The sequence below is a fragment of the Leguminivora glycinivorella genome, chromosome 5, assembly GCF_023078275.1.
Source record: "Leguminivora glycinivorella isolate SPB_JAAS2020 chromosome 5, LegGlyc_1.1, whole genome shotgun sequence".
In the NCBI taxonomy this organism is placed as follows: Eukaryota; Metazoa; Arthropoda; class Insecta; order Lepidoptera; family Tortricidae; genus Leguminivora; species Leguminivora glycinivorella.
In genome coordinates this window covers 4698452-4715752 of record NC_062975.1, presented here as the reverse complement: position 1 = coordinate 4715752, position 17301 = coordinate 4698452, and positions in this window count along the sequence as shown.

Sequence of the window (17301 nt, the reverse complement as noted above, 5' to 3'; positions counted from 1 at the left end):
TGTATGAGGCAGTGGACCACAGTCCTTCGTCAACCAGGAGGCAGGGATGACCCCCCGCAGGACTTCATAAGGATTGAGTGAGGAATATTCCAGGGTGACAGTTTGAGTCCATTATCTGGGTTCACAAAATCTCGTTTTGTAAGTTAAAATTATTTTTTATTTTTAAGATAATTTTACAAAATGGAGGATAATAAAAATGAAGAAGGAGCCAACTTCAAAGATATGTGTGGCTACCGCCAATATCGTGGAATGAATGAGGGATGGATGGTAGTGGAACGGGAAGGAAGCATGAACGAATGAACGGAAGTGACTGAATGGAATATTGTTTTATTTTATAATTTTTATTTTTACATCCTAGTAATGATATATTGAATTTTATAAATCAATTTGAATTTTTTTAATTGTAATTTTAAAACATATTGAAATATTGAATAATAATAATTGTGATTAACGTGAGAATAACTCTTTTAATTATATTTAGTCGTTGACATACTTTTTTTATTATAGTTTCGCCATGTCTGTCCGTCCGTCCGTCCGTCCGTCCGTCCGTCCGTCCGTCCGTCCGTCCGTCCGTCCGTCCGTCCGTCCGCGGATAATCTCAGTAACCGTTGGCACTAGAAAGCTGAAATTTGGTACCAATATGTATATCAATCACGCCGACAAAGTGCAAAAATAAAAAATGAGAAAAAATGTTTTATTAGGGTACCCCCCCTACATGTAAAGTGGGGGCTAATATTTTTTTTCATTTCAACCCCAACGTGTGATATATTCTTGGATAGGTATTTAAAAATGAATAAGGGTTTACTAAGATCGTTTTTTGATAACATTAATATTTTCGGAAATAATCGCTCCTAAAGGAAAAAAAAGTGCGTCCCCCCCCCTCTAACTTTTGAACCATATGGTTAAAAAATATGAAAAAATTTACAAAAGTAGAACTTTATAAAGACTTTCTAGGAAAATTGTTTTGAACCTGATAGGTTAAGTAGTTTTTGAGAAAAATACGGAAAACTACGGAACCCTACACTGAGCGTGGTCCGACACGCTCTTGGCCGGTTTTATTTATATAACAATGGAATGAAGTTAATTATTATTGTTGTTGAATGTGTAGATTTTAATTTTGTAATTTTTTAATATTAGTTAAGTATATATTTTGTATAATTAATAAATTTAATACTTAGTTTTAAGAAACATTTGCATGTCGTCATGACGATGACTGAATACTTTTACTTGTCTTCTTACACGAACATCTGTACCTTAGTTATAAGTATTCTAGCAAATAAATTTCTTATTCTTATTCTTATTCTTATTCTTATTCTTATGGTTCTGCCTAGCTCTGAATCCCCTCAGCACCCTGCTGAAGGATTCTGGGCTAGGTTGCCGGCTTCGGAGAGAGGGTGAAGTCATCTCTCACCTTCTGTACATGGACGATCTCAAACTATTTGCACCGACTCCAAAAATAATTGATTTGTTTATAATTTGGATGTTTAGCTTATTGCTATACGATAAGAAATCTGAATTGAAAGGTTTATTATTTTTGGCTTTTTAGTTTCTCCGTGTTTTGTAACGCGCTTATTTTTGAAGGCGGTTTTATTTTTTGTTAAAAAGTTTATTTATTTGTTGATTTTTAGTGGTTCCTAGTGATATTATATGTATCAGTCCGAATACATGTACAGTAGTGAAAGAATTATCCTTTAACTCCTAACCATTGAGGAGTTGACCTTCCATCATCAGCTCAGTTAATTTTTAGTGGTTCCTAGTGATATTATATGTATCAGTCCGAATACATGTACAGTAGTGAAAGAATTATCCTTTAACTCCTAACCATTGAGGAGTTGACCTTCCATCATCAGCTCAGCCACATAAAATTATTACCATCAGACGTAAATACTGGTGTACCTTTGAAAAATAGACTAAAAACATTACATGTGCCTATAACATTTGAAGAGTTCCCTCGATTTCTCCAGGATCCCATCATCAGACCCTGACTTGGTGCCAATGGAACCATCTCGGGGTTATACCGGTTCGATCAAAAAAAAAAATTTTGAAAATCGGTCCACGATTCTCGGAGATATCGGGTAACATACATACAAAAAATAAAAAAAAAAATAAAAAAAAAACATTCAGTCGACTTGAGAACCTCCTCCTTTTTTGAAGTCGGTTAAAAAAAGATAAATAATGGATTAATAATAAGCCATATAATCAACCAACATGAAGATGAGATTGCGCTACAAGCGCCTTCATCAAAAATATCAAAATTACATACGCGCCTCTTTGAAGCAAAAATACCAAGCTTTAACACAGCATACACAAAGGGGAGTGTACAAGTTTCTAATGGGTTGGCAACGCGCATGTTATGACTCTCCTTTAGTTGCAGGCGTCCATAGGTGGCGGTGGCCGCTTTCCATCAGGCGGAACGTATGCTTGTTTGCCACCGACGTAGTAAAAAAGTTCCAACAAAGGCACGAAAAGTACCACTTTGCGCACTAGTGCGATAAAGGCGTATGCAATCGTCACTAGCGTCAACGATGATGAACGAATTACAAAATATTAATTTTATCTTTGTGTAAACGTTAAAATAACCAATGCACCAAAAATGACAACTCTCTACTAATTAGACAAGGTACCTATGCCAAAACGGAAAAAGCCGTTGTTAAAATCAATTTTACAGTACAAAGTATTTTTATAACATAGCGCGTAGTCCCATATTTGTGGTCAGAATATACTATACATATCTACTACATAGGTAGCATGTAACCTATTATGGAATAACGTTTTGGGAAGAAGTAAAAAATGGTATTTCGTAATCCATTTGGTCGAAATTATTTCACAACTTCAATGAAAATCTAAACTTGTCCTATCCTTACTCAAATTTGTTTTGAAATTTTCCTTTTCACATTAATCGTACTTAATAGGTTTTATTTATTTATTTTAAGCATAGAAAAGGTTTAGAAAACTGATAATATCCCCAAAGTAAATTGAAAAGCTGTATATCTCACTTCACTCTGTAGGAAAATTATTTAAACAGATCTTTAAATTTGCATTCAAATATGTTACATGGGCATATACATATAGACCCTTGGAAAGGGTGTAGGAAAATATTGTTCACAAACATCCTACATTACTAGTAATTACGATAGATTTTACATATTTTACAAATTATATGTCTTTTAGATAAAATAACACCAATATTTGAAGGGAATTCAAGTTCCCCCTAACCCCTAAGGATTCTGCTTAGGAGTACCACGAATGTTAGTGTTTTGGGATTGAAAGAAGAATCAAGTACTAGATAGAGTCGTACCATAAGGGTTCGTTTTGTACCTTTTTTGTACTGTACGTAACCCCTAAATATACTACATACCTACATAAGAAGATGTAAACCTAAATAATACATTTTGAAGTAAGTAATTAAAAAACATAAAACTTCTCTAATCCATATAATATTTATCTTTATTACATTTAAAATAACTATGAGGAACAATGTCTTTGGAAAAATATAAACTGAATGAATATAACTTATAATTTTTCATTGAATATAGAAACTAACATTAGGAGACTCAGAATAGCCATATTTTCACTAAGAGATGATCCGTTATTTCTTTGTTCTTGAGGTATTTGATTCTGATGGGCGGATGTTCTCCAACGAGCTTTTGCTTCTTTAGATCCGAGGAGCCTTCCGTGACGGAACTCAGCACACTGCACTGTCACTGTCGGGGGCACTCCTGAAAATATAAGTCTAGAACTTCTCTTTCTTAAAGTTTGCGATCCTTTCATTTCCTCCTCCTCTCGACCGTTAATGTACCACCGAAATTCTGAATCTCTTGCACCTCTGCAATACGCCAGGATTTCATCCCCTTCACCAAATTCTTCCGCAAGACCTTCCAGCAAAGGCTTTTTGTGCTTGTGCCCATGTACTTCCATGTAAGAAGATCGAGTTTCGAATAAGTACGGCGGTGAATTCCTTTCAATATCACATCTATATAAACCGGATGCGTCTTCGGTCAAAGCTCCAAGCTTGAGACTGCAGGCTGTCGGTCCGCAGGAAACCAAATCCACTTTACCAACTCCGAGGATCGGGAATGATTTGGTGCTAGGTGTTTTGCCAGGGATGTAGCGGAAAAATTCGGTTGGCCCTTTAAACCAGCTGAGCAAGGTAAAGTTGGCGTCGTATCTGCACTCGATGGTAACCTCGTCTTGGCCCGGAGGGACGTGTTCAGGTACGATGAAGTGAGTGATGTTGAACGGTTGCGCGTGCGCGGCCGCGATCGAGAGCACCGCAAGCGCGAGCGTCAGCATGGTGCCTGGACGCGCGCGAACATCACACTGCGCCCTCGCCGAACCCAACGCTCTCTTAATTAAATCGTTTATTAACCTAACACTCAACTGCCGTATCCCTTCGAGGATCAGGATATATTTTTTGTCGCTTTCAATAGATAGACAAAATTTAAATTGGTAGTTGGAAATTACTGGGGGTGATTATTAATAAATAGCATGTGTCGGGATGATAATTATAGTTATTTGTCTAATTAAACTAATGGACTAGGGGAGACCCTTGGGCTACTGTTTTTCAATTAGGTATGTTGCATTTTTGCTTTTTGAAGTTAAAGTAAAATATCTTAACACTGGACTGAAAAATCTTATAAACGGATAATTTTAATTTTATATAAAGTCATGGATAGGGTTGCAAACATTTTGTATTTCGTACTTTAGAAAAAACAAAACATACTAAAAAAAAAAAGTTTTTTTTTCACGGTTTTTTTTGCAACCCTGGTAATGGAATGATTGATGTGATATAAGTATTTTTTTTGTACGTCCCTAGTCCCTAATTTAAACTAAATACATGATTCTAAATGCCTACTTATTTTAATAATTTAAATGTAATTAAGTATTGAGAATCATCATCAGCAGGGACAGGGTTAAAGGTACATAACTCGTAAGACTAACGCTTTTTATGTGTCATCCGAATAAGACAAGCACTTGCCGGTTGAGTACCTACTATAATTTAGCAATTGGGCAAGTTGAATCTTACACTACTTAACTCGATTCACATCGACTTACCAATTGTAAGATATTTGATATTGTATTTCTTATTTTAATGTTAAATTTAAATTAATCAATGGAACATTGGCTTGTCAATATAATCAATGCGTACCTATTTAATTCGAAAATTGTGCATCGGAGACTACCTACTTGAAATTAGGAAGCTTTAAAATGTTGTTAAAAACTGGTTTTAAAAAGTCTTCCCAATTGTCAGTCAGTAGAATAGATTTCACGCTATACGCCACCTCAAGGCGCCCTCAAATACTAGGTATACATAAGGAATCAATCTGTTGTTTTAGAGCATTGTACGGATTGCAGATGGTGCGGGTTTAAGTGCTGCCTGAAGCGTAAAAAAATATTTTTTCAGTACAGATGGTGTATTTTTTACGCACTAGTGCGAGAAGTGGTTCATTATATGATAGGTCGAAACTTCGGTAGGTCATCTGTACTGAAAAACGTCGTTCGATACACGTGCGAAAAGGGAATTCGTAATAACTCGTATCGATTTAAAACACTCCCTTCGGTCGTGTTTTAATTTATCGCCACTCGTTTCGAACTTCCTCTTTTTCGCACTTGTATCGAAATGTACTATTTTCCTTTAATATAAAAAAAGTGGGAATTTATTAGCAGACGTTTCTGCTTTATAAAAGTTAGTTTAGATTTAAAAATATTATTTAATGAAAATGAAAATGAAAAAATGAAAATGAAAATGAAAAATTTATTGATAACAATAGTTACATGTCTTATTTAATTTTAATCAGTTTAGTCGAACTAAACTTTTACATAATATTGCATTTAAATAAACAATCGATATCCAGTAGTGTAAACATTACAAGGTGAGTGGCATGTCGAAGAATTCATTATAATCATAGAACATATTATTGAGCAGCCACATGTTTAATTTAGTCTTAAAACTGGCGGCGGAAGTTGCATTCCTGATACATTCTGGCAGGCGGTTGAATTGACGGACCGAGACAATAGACCGATTTCGCCGACTTCGCCAATTTGTGGCGCTCTGCTATTAATCTTTCTGCGTGTTTATTGCTGCGTAAGGGGTAATTATCATTTGTACCTCTGCATTTGAATTTCTCGCGGTTGACGTATGTGAATACAGCCACTTGTTGTATAAGTATACAGGGCAGGGGCATGATTTTAAATTCTACAAAGAGGTCGCGAGCAGGAGCGTCATTGGGTTTACCGGCCATACCACGAAGCGCCAACTTTTGTAGGGAGAAAACGCGGTACCAATCGGCAGCTCGAGCCCACAGTTCCGTACCGTATGTTAGCAGTGAGTGGACCGTCGCAAAGTAGCACTCCCGCACCGCAGCCCGGCCAGCTGTTCGCGCCAGGCGGCGCAGAGCGAAACACGCCTTACCTAACCGGCTGCATAGCTCATCTATGTGCTGCTCCCATGTGAAAGCGGTGTCGAGGAGGAACCCAAGCAAGCGAGTGCTGGACACCTGCTGAATGGGAGAATCGTCCACACTCACGGGTAGGCTTTCACTTGAGTGGCCGTTAAGTTTCACTGTCATGAAGCAGGTTTTGGCCTTGTTAAGTGCTAGGCCGTTCGCTTTAAACCACTCGTTAAGTTGCAGCACTACGTTGTTCACCGCGGCGCCTAGTTCAGTTTTCGTAGGCGTACTTACAACTGCTGTAACGTCGTCTGCGTACATGAAGATGTCCGCGCCTTTTATTGCCAGCGGCAGGTCGTTAAGCAGGATGCTGAACAGGGTGTTTGAGAGACAAGACCCCTGTGGGACCCCCAATAGATTTTGGCGCTCCGACGATCTGACACTGCCGCGTCCTCCGACAACCACTTGGGCCCTACCGGTCATAAATGAGAGTAAAAGCTTCAGTGCTGGACCACGGATCCCATAGTGCTCCAGCTTGTCTGCCACGAGCCCGTGATCGGCGGTGTCGAAGGCGCGTGAGAGGTCACAGCAAACGATGGCCACATGGTGTCCTGCCTCGCGGGCGCGCAGAGCGCAGTGAGTCACCTCCTTATCAAGTCGGTGGTCGAACGGCCTTGGCGATAGGCGTACTGACTATCTGAAAGTACGTTCCTAGTCAACCAAAATGACAGTAATCTTTTGTTTAAGCCCACCTCGAGGCACTTGCTGAGGGCCGGTACCAACGCAATGGGGCGGTATGATTTAGGGTCGGTTTTGCTCCCTTTACCTTTATATAAAGGACATATCTTCACTTTCTTTAGCAGGTTCGGGTATGTTCCTAACCTCATACAATTATTAAAAAGTTGTGAAAGTATGAAGCATAATACAGGACTGGCATGCTTCAGTAGATTTGCGGATATATCGTAAATGTCAGTGCTATTTTTTGCCGCTATAGATGACGATATAATTGTATGGACCTCGCTCGGTGTGAAGGAAGAAAGTCTGAGTGATGTAATGCTATGTGACGTGTGGCAGTGTATAGACGTTAGGCACTGCGCACGATCAGCGGCAGGTGCGCCGCACGCGGCGCCCGCAGATATGAACGCCCCGTTCAACGCATCGACGAGTTGTTGCTTGGACCCGAATGGGTTCCCGTCGTCGTCGACGAGGAGGTCTGTGAAGTCAACACGCTCGCGAGGTGCTCTAGCCAGCTCACAGTTAATGGCGCGCCACATTGCTCTGCTTTTGTTAAAACTATTATGTATGGAAGAATTAAAAAATGCTGTGCGTTTTGTCTGCAATTTACGGTTGTAGGTGTTAAGTAGTTTGGTCGAAACAGAGTTTAGGTGAGTGTTGTCGGGATATGTTTTAGATACGGCAATCACGTCGAACAGTAGCAATTTCAAGTTAACGAGTTCGGAGTCTATCCACGGGTTTTTATTGTGATTTATTATGACAGTTTTATATGGCAGGTGAGTATCTATTAAGTTAGTAATGATTGTAATAATTTTTGACGCGAATTGCTCGCATTCATTATGGTGTTTAGCGGCTAGAATTTCCCAGTCGATGCTTTCTAGCGCTGTTAGAAATGAGTTTTTATTCTTGTGGCTTAAAACACGTTTTTTAACTTTGGTGGATCGCGGCTGTGGGGTCGGTCGCGGGACGGCTAGGCGCTGCGCCATATGGTCGCTGAGGTTGGTGATAACGCACGACGCGGACACACGGGCGTCTCGAATGTTGGAGTAAGCGTGGTCCAACAGAGTTGCACTATCGCCGTCTTTCCTGGTAACTTCCTTTATGTGTTGTTGGAAATGTTGCGCAGAGAGGGTATCGAGGAGACGTTTTTTGTTACTATCGCTACCGAGGAGGTCGATGTTGATATCACCCATAATAATTGCGTTTAGTTTTTCGTCATTTATTTTGGCAAGCAGTGTATCGAACAGTTTAAGGTAGTCAGAGTGACTTGTTAAATTTGAGTGGTATATTCCCACTAATAATAGGTTATCGTCGAGTAGATGTATTGCACATACGTCAAATATCTGCTCGCAAGATAGCTTGCAGTAGTCGGGTCGATCTATAGCTTTAATGTGGGGTTTTGCATAAATGCAACTTCCGCCGCGCTCTATGGTTGTTCTACAGTAATACGATAAAAGATCATAATTAGTTAGAGTTACAGACTTAATCTCATGTTCTCTTAAAAAATGTTCAGTAATAATTAATATGTCACATTTCAGATCGTCATTTAATGAACATTCTAATTGTTTTGTTTTACAATTTAAACCTCTAATATTTTGGTGACAAACCGTGAGTACTCTGGTTTGTGGTGGCTGTGTGTCGCGGCGAGATTTGCTCGGTGTTGTTGTGGCCGGCGGCGACGGCGGGGCGCTCGGCGCTGGCGGCGCGGGCGCGGCGGCGGGGGGGAGCGCGCCCGGCGCGCCCGGCGCTGGCTCGAAACCATTCACTAACTACAGTTCCTTGTGGCCATGTATCAGGGGACATCAGTTCGTCAAATTTACTACATGGGACGGTAATGGAAAACGATGCGTAATGCTGGTGTTTAAGGTGGAGTTTATCTACTAGGCAGCTTGTACAGCCGGTTTTCTTGGTAATATACGTTTTAATGGCATCCTGCGATGTGTCACTCCTAAAAAAGCATGCATGGATTTTCTTGACGCGCTCTGCCGTGTGCAAGTCGCTATCTACTGGGCCGGTTCCGGTAACTGCGACACGCTTGGGCCTCAGATGCATTCGGCCTCTTTTGTACGTCACAGTCTGGTAGGTACTGTTTTCGGTATTCGTGAGACTAGTCGAGTCGTCATTCACTGTATCCGTTCCCGTGTTCGGTGTTTCTAAGTGATCAAGTTCTGAAGTATTATTAAGTGTAGGTGAGTTTGCGCGCGGTGTTGACATCTTGCTGTTTACGATGGTCTCCGATCGGCTCGCCTCGGGGGTTTCCGTGCAGTTTTGTGTGCTTGATCCGTCAGCGCTCTTAGCGCTTGACCGCTTCGCTGCGCCAGCCGCAAGATTAGCGGCGGCTTTCAACCGCGCTTGACGTATCGGGCGCTGCGGTGCTTATTTAAGACTATGTTAAACTTACCGACTTTAAAAAATACTACAGGCATCTATAGCCCTATCCCGTGTTTACCAAATACATTATTACAATATTCACTGCCAGTAAAAAACCCGTGATAATACTGTTTACCCGTGATACTGCGTGAATCATTTATACCTAGAAATTTCCTGGATGTGATTGTAAAATACAGAAAATTACTTTAAAAGCCCGCTCTTTTCAGTTAGTAACATTTGTAATCTTTGAAAATGAATATGAAAATGAAAAATGCTTTATTTAGGTATCAAAGTGTCAGCTTATTACATTTACATGAGATGTATGTTATCGCTTAAAGTACATATGAATAATGGAGTTAATGTAAAATAGCCTTGGGATAGTGTCCTGAGCCCTAAACTAGGTTAACCTGTCATATAGGGGTCAGGGAATAAACCACCGCTATTATTATCTATGTTACTTTGAGAGATAAAACTATTGACCTAACCACTTTTGATACAATTCTATTAAGAGTAAGTATATATATAATGGTAATGCATCCGTTGACCCACATTGATTACATAAATTATTAGTAACTTTGAATAGAAAGTACTTAGTGCCTAGTGTGATTATAAATTAGCAACTGAAAGCTGATAAGTGTATCTACCTATGCCTAATTATATCACTGCACTTTTTTTTAATGATTCTTGTTTAAAATTTATTAGTTTTACATGATTTGATATTGACTGATATATCTTTGCAGCTCATTAATTAATTACAAATGTTTAGATTTAGTTTAGCTTTTGCAAATTTTGGTTTTGGTTTTGGTTTGGTTTGGTACACAAGTTCAGTCGAATATTGAACCTATTTTCAAAATAAATATAATTTCTAGCATGTCCCTATAGAAATGTTTTGAAAAGTTTGACCCCAGTTCGGTCGGAGTCATACCGGTCATTTCTCGCGTGCCCACGCGCAGCCGCCGTCTCGGAAACAAGACATTAGGTAGGTACAATATTGAAGTAATCATCTTAAGTGATATCAGTATAATTGAATAATGCATCAGCGTAGTAGCTGGGGATTAAAGTTATGTTTGCAGGATATCTTATATACAATTTGATTCTGGCGATCATGGATAAAATTCTAGACTTTCAGCGTGAGTCATGTTTCATTTTGATAATACTAGTCCTTTACATCCATGACAAATGACAGCACCCGAAGCAGCATCCGAACGACACTTGCGCTCATAGCTGAATTCCCCCATATGGGCGAGGGTTGGAAGAAGGAAAACCAGGCATTGTCGTATTTGAATTGACCATCACGGACAACAATGCTTCATTATATCGGTTTTTTTTAAATTAGCCTCGTTTAGTGTCCCACTGCTTGCTGCTGCAAAGGCCTAGTTTTTTCCACTCGACTCTCTTGTCAGCGTTTTCCTACCAGTTTGGATAGAGTGCGTTCAGCGTCCAGGTCGACCTCTCCATCTCCTTTTTGGTCTACCCAAACTCCGGCCTGGATCGGCTATGGTATTTCGCGGGTCCCAGTCTGTCAGCATTTTGGCCCACCTTTCTGGGTGCTTACCGGCTTATTAATTAAACAAGAAACTTACCCATGTTTCACAAGTATCACTTAACACGGAAAGCTTTTCTTGCTGAGATCAGGACACTCAGCAGTAGACGTGGATACATCGACTGTGGACAAAGTTGACAACGTTGGTGAATGAGAGTAGTTCACATAACTATTGTTTCTTCCTGCATTTCATTCTTATCTTGGCTGTCGTCTGCTGTAGCCCACCGACTAGGCCTTAGTAAAATCAATCACTGATTCTAACCAAACTATGGTTGTATTTAGCAAATAAGTTATCGATTTTCCCGGAACGTCTAATTTCATTAATCACATCTAGATAGGTGAATCACATCTAGAATTGTATTTTTTACCTTTCGGTAACCCGGACGCTTGGACGCAAGCAGGCGCCACTTACATTCTCGAGGATGCTACCGAAAGTGGGTTAGTAACATGTTTTAATACTGTGTGAATTTTCGATATACCTACATTTTTAGTTTTTTTTTTATAAACTGGAAAAGTTGTTGCCACAAGCAAAACGGTTTACATAGACGGTGGAGCCAATATTATTCTTTTCTCTTTTCTGCTAGGTTGTATTTTATGTAACTTATGTACCTACGCCATAAATACCTACTACAGATTGATAAACATTGTAGTACCAGTACCTACTTATGTCAATGAAATAATGAGACAAATCATACCCAGTGGAGCAGCAGTGGCTCAGTTTGGTCAGTACAGTATCATACTGGTTTCGAATCTGGATGGCCTATTTACCGACAAATAAGAGTTTTAAATAAAATATTATAAACTGTAATAACTGACATTATGTTCAGATTAGTTATTATATCTTCGCTAGTAAAATCAATTTAAATTACTTTGTTAATGGCACTAGAGATCAATATGATATGACCGTTGCTTTTAGATTGAATGAGTCCTCGAATCAAATTGGGTACTTACCTCTTTGAACAAATTGGTTTTGATGATACATAATGCTTTTATTAGTTCACGTATTGGCATCAAACCATTAAATTAATATTTACATTTATTACCATTAGTTTATTAAGTAGGTGGTTCTACTACATTAAAACATACCTATGCACGTAAAAAATCACAAAATCTTTAATCGATTTTCGACTGTGTAACGTGCAACTTGATAATATTCCCATCACTATTACACTTGAAAAAAGTGAAAAAACACTTTTCAGATATTATCTATGAAGTTTACTATTTAGTTCTCGTATGGTTTATAATGATTGTTTTTTGTATTTAAATTACCCATGGAATACAAAAAACATACATACTTACATAATATAATTGTAATAAATACAAGTACGTACGTTTACTAAGTATTAAATTAATCTAATATTTTTTTTAATAGCAGCTAAAATCCCCAGGGAGGCCAGGGAATGTGTTTGTAACGGACAAGTCTTATTCGTTTTTTGTCCGGGATGCGATCATTATCTATTAAGCCATCTTAATTAAATTCATTGTGATTTGTCACGCCGGGTAGCCGAAAATTGAATTAAATTGCTCGGTTATTAGGCTAATTTTACACGGTATCATCTATTGAGTTTTGCGCCATCTATAGAAACGCATGCACACTAAGTTGATCGTTGCATGACTTAGCAGGAAAATTGTAGCTCTCGCGGGAGCCATTATGAGGACCCTGGTGTCAGAATAATCCGCTAGATGGCTTAAATATTATTTTTTAATTTTCTTTTAAATATGAAAATGGGATTTGAATGGAGTCGGGCTAAGCTAACATTCAATTAATTACATGTCATAATCACAATTCTTAAGACGCTACGGGAGCGAAAATGCTAAAATGGATAGGAGTCCCCCTTTCAATTTGGGAATTTCAGTTAAATATTATATACTAGTGTTATTAACTAGATTTATCGGAAAAAAGGGCCATTAAGAACAACTCAGTTAAAAGATATTGCGAAATAGTACATTACGATACAAGTGGGTTAAATATACACGAGTTACGAATTTCCTTTTTGCACGTGTATCGTACGACGTTTTTCAGTACAGATGGCCCTCCAAAGTTTCGACCTGGCATACCTACTAATAATGAACCACTTCTCGCACTAGTGCGTAAAAAAAACACCATCTGTACTGAAAAAATCTTTAAAATTTACTAAATCGAGGTTTCGCTCTCGACTGTTTCCTCCTTCAAAACTTATTTAAACAAACGAAATTTGAGAATCTGAATAACAGTGAAATAATCTCTGTCGGAACGTTTAGATTTTTTGGCTAATTGTTACCGATCTTGAGTATCACACCTTTTTTGAGCCATATTGAAAAAGGCCGTTTTTAGAAATTTTTGATTGGCTCTAGCGTCTTTTAAAATAAAAATAAAATACCAAAACGGTCCGACACAGATAACAATAATAATAATCAGTCCTTACACCCTGGCGGGTGCTGCCTCTGCGTGTGTCCCATGATACGGGCAATTTCATTAGTGTCAAAAGGGCCTCTACGCGTTGGCTTAGTAGTTGGCGTTGGCGCACGCCTCCTAAAGGTCCGGAACACCATTGTTCCGTGATGGGAAAGACATACAAATAATAATCAAAGTTGAAAAAATCATTGCTCTTTTTTCAAAAACCAGGGAGGAAATAGTCGAGAGCGTTTGTATGGAGAATTAACCTACATGTATCGTATCGTCTTAACTGACCAAGCGAGCACAAAGGTCTCAGTCTCAGGATGGTATCAACTAAAATGAAACAGGGAAGTTTTGTGGTGCTCATGAGTTCTGAAAAATAAGAACGATACCTAGATCCAATTAAAGCTTAACTTTTTAATGTTTAATGTTTCACTAAACCCCGTTCTATTGTTATTTGTTATGTCAGACTGGCCTTTTCTAATAAAAGTTAGCAAAGTCCATTATTTCCTCATTTTTGTTTTCACTTTTAACTATTTAAGTCTTCCTTAGCACAATGTGGCAAGATTCAAAATCGTATGAAGCTTGCGAAACTGCATCTATTGTTTCCGAGGATAGTGACAACTTTCCTCGTTAAAACTAGTAGTTAGGGAGTTCCGAAACAATAAATATAATTTATATTTTCAGGGGATTACAGATCTGGTCTAGTGGGTGGAAATAGAATGGTACCTAGTTTAGGTTTGTAATTTACTGTGAATGGGCAGTTTTGCTTTTTAGCAGATGAATAAGCAGCGTTAGCACATAATTGACGCGAGATAGACTAAGGACCCCTCCTGACCCTCTAGCACAACTTGCCTTGTCGCGCGCGAGTCCATACATCAAGCGCGACTTCAAGTATGGTCTCGCGCGCGACAAGGCAAGTTGTGCTAGAGGGGCAGAGGATGTCATTAAATGAGTATTGACTGTTTTTTATGTACGCTACGCCTCAAATAATTTTACTTCAATTCCGAAAAAAGCTACGTGCTATCGGTTAGATCCGATGTTTAAGTATTTATTTCACATGCAGCTATGTAGATACTAGATAGGATTAACGTATTCACTGACAGGGGGCGTAATTTTGTATGACGGTGGCAGTGACTGTTTTCAACACAGTAGGTAGGTACCGTCAAAAGTGGGGAATTTAGGACGGTTGGGATAACCTAAGGTAAAGTATTTTTAGAATAGGATGTTTAAAATGTTCCAATGTAGACGAAAATCACATTTATTTTGTCCTAAGTTATCCCAACTGTCACAAGTGCCTATTTGACGGTAGGTATCTATTTATTGGGTATGTATAGCTAAATGCACAAACGCTTACGCTAATATCATTATTGGCCCGACAGAGCCAGACTGCGTTTTGATCGGCGTCTATTAGCGTCAACGATTGTCATTTGGCTGGGCTGGCTCCGTAGCCGAATGGCATTTCTGCGACGCGAAACGCCATCGAAACCATTTGAAACGCCGCAGAAGTGTAGTCTGGTTCTGTCGCGCCAATACGCAAGAGCGACGCGAGATACCTACGAAAGAGATATTATCGTGAGCGTTTTGTGAGCGTTTGTACATTCGGCTACGCACACTGGCTGGGCAGAAAAACTATAAATGTATAAGTAGCTAAGTATTTAATGTACTGCCAACTAGACAGACAAACCCGATACGTATTCTCAATCGCAGAATGCCGGCGAATATCCATAATGGTCTTGTTTTGCGGGCAAGTTGGCAACTCCCGTTAACGCTCGGTTTCACATAGTTTCTGAATTTGTATGAATAATTGGAATAATTTGCCAGGTTATGGCTGTAGATGTCTGGTTTCAATTAAGATGTTATTTGTGTCGGTGGGGTCTATTTTGAGTAATCTGGTATCTAATCATAATCATACCTATAATGAAACTGACGCCAGTAATGGATGGAAATCCTGTAAAAAAAAGTTTTTCATTTGCTTATCAATCGTTTCTTATACACCGGTTATATTTTCGCTTCGGTTATATCGCTCCTATTATTATTCTAACTTATATTTGAGTTTGTTTTTTTATCACGCAGAAACGTCTGTGAGCGATATTACATATTTGAGTTGCTTACAGTAGAGGTTTGACTTATTATAATTTATTTTAAAATGAATGAATGACTTTACACTGTCCACAACTGGAACAAAAAACATTGCAAAACACAGCTGAGAAACGTTAATAAGTAACGATGAAATATCAAAAATATATTTTGATTGCACCAATAATGGAATATTTTCTTTTAAATATCTCATTATTGGTGCTATCAAATTAAGTATTGATTTCGGTTTTGGTTTAAATTTTCTAATCTTGCCAAAAGTTTCGTTTATTAATATCACCTTCCCTTCCGTTCGCGCTTTACGGATAACTTCATAACGGCGAAGACTAGCATTATCACCAAGCATTCCAACAAATCCATAAGGACGTAACAGCATATAGATTATGCCATTCAAGATGGCGCCCAAATTTGCGAGATCTAACCTTTAATAGAATGACAAGATGAACCAAGACGTGCGTTATCGTGAATGGCACGATCCATATTACTAATTGTCCGCATAAGACGTTCCTAAGTGAGTTTGGAACGTGTTGGGTCGCGTGCGGCACGCTACTCCGTGTCCGTATGAAAAATGGGGGGTTATGCGTTTGATTGTATCGGGCTGTCTTCGGGTTAGATTGGTAGATCTGTTGCGAATTGGGTCTGTGTTCAAATGAAAGTGTTTACGGGACTTGTGCATTTATTTTCTAGCTTTGAAATCGCAGCCGTAAAATAGCTCTATTTTTCTGACGAAAGAAGACACAGAACGGTTTTGTCACAATTATGTTAAACTAAATAGGTAATCTACCATTATATTCTCAAGGAAATTGGCTTCTACAAAATAATGGAACTTTTTTACATTTTATGGACATTAATGTCAGTGACACTGTTCTAAAATATCCTCTAAAAATTAATAGCCTTATGAGCGTCCGCCATTTAATCGCTTTTAAATTTCCACTCAAGCTCGCCAAGTGAAAGGCCAATGCATTCCCGCAGAGTGCAGACTATCTAAACGAGCCAACTTCCCGACTACAATCAGTGCGGGAAGATTGAAAAAACACGCGATAAAAACGAAATTCTCCCTCATTACCATTTATATGGGAAAACTTGTGATCTCCAACAACTTAGACTCTAAATAGTTGGCAAAGGATTGAGAACTTTATACAATTTACATAGGGAATTATGTGCATAGCTTACGGAGTTGAACAAAATGTTTTTCCACTGTCGGTCGGAGGTTGCAATTTTTCAAAGAATTTCTTTCTCCGCGAGGCTTTACATATTCCGGTTGTGTTCGTTTTAAATGGAGTTTAACTTCGCGACATACTTAGCAAGTTTGTATTACCTACAACTAAAGCCTGACCTGCCGGCGTATCATGCTTCCAATTTTATCACTTATCCACGTGGATAAGACATCTGTCACTCTCACACTGACATACTTGCTAAAGCGTGACGGATGCTTTATCCACGTGGATAAGTGATAAAATTCGAAGCATGATACGCCGGCAGTCAGGCAATTATGGTCGCGCGATAAATAATAAAATATATTATCAGTCATAGTTAAGTCAATAAGTCATAGTTAAGAAAAAAAAATCACAATTTAGTGTTGCCCCATTATGAAAGTTGCTCAGTGTGACCCTCCCCAGTACCCTGTTCACTCCTGCTCACGACTCATGAATCACCCTGTATATATTTTTGGTCAGGCTTTATGCAACTATAGTGAAAAAGGCATCAAGACTTATTCGCCTTTCCTGAATCTTTGGTATAAAGTGTTGACCCGCAAAGTGGCTTTTGAACTAGATATTTAAAGGTATGGG